The sequence below is a fragment of the Megachile rotundata genome, chromosome 14 (genome assembly GCF_050947335.1).
Source record: "Megachile rotundata isolate GNS110a chromosome 14, iyMegRotu1, whole genome shotgun sequence".
Taxonomy (NCBI): Eukaryota; Metazoa; Arthropoda; class Insecta; order Hymenoptera; family Megachilidae; genus Megachile; species Megachile rotundata.
The window spans coordinates 9,263,361-9,265,866 of record NC_134996.1 but is presented as its reverse complement, the minus strand read 5'-3'; positions in this window follow the sequence as shown (position 1 = coordinate 9,265,866).

The window sequence follows — 2,506 nt, the reverse complement described above, 5'->3', positions numbered from 1 at the left end:
CAACTTTCTAAATTCTCAAAATTCCAAATTCTCAAATTCCAAATTCTCAAATTTCCAAATCCTCAAAATTCCAATTTCTCAAAATTCCAAATTCTCAAAATTCCAATTTCTCAAAATACCAAATTCTCAATTTTCCAAATCCTAAAAATTCCAATTTCTCAAAATTCCAAATTCTCAAACTTCCAACTTCTCAAAGTTCCAAATTCTCAAATTTCCAATTTCTCAAAATTCCAAATTCTCAACTTTCCAAATCCTGAAAATTCCAAATTCTCAAATTTCCAATTTCTTAAAATTCCAAATTCTCAAATTTTCAATTTCTCAAAATTCCAAACTCTCAAATTTCCAAATTCTCAAATCTCCAAATTCTCAAATTTCTCAAATTCACCGAATTCACCGATTTCCCCAAATTTCCAAAATTATCCATACTCTCCAAATTCCCCAAAATTCCCAAATTTCCCAAATTCCCCAAATCCCCAAATTCTCAAATTTCCAACTCACTAAAAACCAAATTCCCCACCTTCTCAAATCACAAACCATAAATGCAAACCAAATATTAAAATTTTCAAATGCACAATTTTCTCAAATTCTCAAAATCCGCATATTTCCAAATTTGTTACTAAATTTCCCAGGGATATGTAAGAAGGACCGTGTACATATTCAAATAGGGTGGCAGCAAAAGCTAGGAGAACGTGCAGCTGCAAATAGAAACGTATAAAAAGGGTTATATCGCGAGGACACGTACGACTAGGGAAAACAAACTGATGGAGGTGAAATGTGAAAAATTGCTGCATTGGGAATGCAGACTGCAATACATGGATATATAAACAGAAATAACAAAAATCCTACTTCTGTTATACATATTTCAGAATATGCAAACCTTGGGTATTCTGATATTTCACAAATTCGAACTTTTTAAAATTTCAAGGATGGACTTTTGAAAAATTCATTCAGTATTGCTTTTGACATTTTGCAAGATTACGATGATCAAAGATGTGAATGTTTCAAAATTTTTTAGTTTTACAATGTTGATGTTTAAAAATTTTTTGATTCTAGAATGTTAATGTTTCGACATATTTTAATTTTTAAATGTCGATATTTCAAAAGTTTGTTAAATTTCAGAACGTCAATGTTTGAGCATTTTTTAATTTAAAGAATGTCGATATTTCAAAACTTTTAAAGTACAGATTGTCGATATTTCAAAACATTGTCGATATTTTTTAATTTCAGAATGTCGATATTTTCAAATTTTTTAATCTCAAAATGTCAATATTTCAAATTTTGCAAACTCTAGAATGTCGATATTTCAAAACTTTTAATCTAATAAATGTCAATTTATTAAAATTCAAAAATTCCAAAATTCTAAAATTTCAAAATACCAATGTCTTAGTAATTAAAAGTTCCAAAATATCATTGTGCAATTATTCTATGCCATCAATGTTCAAAAGTTCCAAAATTTCCACCCTTCGAACCTCAAAAATTGAAAAACCACAGACCTAACCTAACTTAACCTTAAAACTTGAAAATTACCAACTCGTCCAATGTTCAAAAATTCCAAAATATCCACCCTTAAAATCTCAAAGTCAAAAAATTAGAAACCTAACCTAACCTAACCTAACCTTAAAACTTGAAAACCACCAACTCCTCCAATGTTCAAAAGTTCCAACATGCCCACCCTCAAAATCTTAAAACTTAAAAAATCACAAACCTAACCTAACATAACCTAACCTTAAAACTTGAAAATTACCAACTCGTCCAATGTTCAAAAGTTCTAAAATATCCACCCTTAAAATCTCAAAATTTCAAAAATTACAGACCTAACCTAACCTAACCTTAAAACTTGAAAATTACCAACTCGTCCAATGTTCACAAGTTCTAAAATATCCACCCATAAAATCACAAAACTTAAAAAATCACAAACCTAACCTAACCTTAAAACTTGAAAATTAACCTAACCTTAAAACTTGTCCAATATCCAAAAATTCCAAAATTTCCAAATCCGAAAGTTCAGAAATTTACACCCCCCAAAGCTTAAAATTTCCAAATTTAAAAAAATTCCCAAATCAGCAAAAAAATCCCCAACACAAGACCTAAAATCTCACCATTTAAAATTAAAAAATGGCCTCCCAAAGCGTAGAGAGTTTCAGAAAATATCTTCCCAGAGTCAAAGGTAGAGAAGTTGACTCTATCGTTGTCCGCAGACGGCCGGCCACATACGGCGCTCTCACAACCGCAGTAACCCATCAGATCCACCCCGTCGTGAGTGACGTGCCGGTATAAATGAACCTTTACTTTCAGCTTTCACCTTCGTCTCGTCCTCTCGCGCGAGTTATTCACCCCCGCTTCGCACCTTATTTCACGGTAGACCGTCTCCTCCCCTTCGCCACCCCTCTCGTCTCTGTCGGTGTATAAAAAACTGCTATTCATCCTTGTTCCTCTCACGTTCCCACTGACCAATTCCACCCTGTAACCTCCCCAATTCCTTGCCCGTTTTTCCATCTTGCTCCGT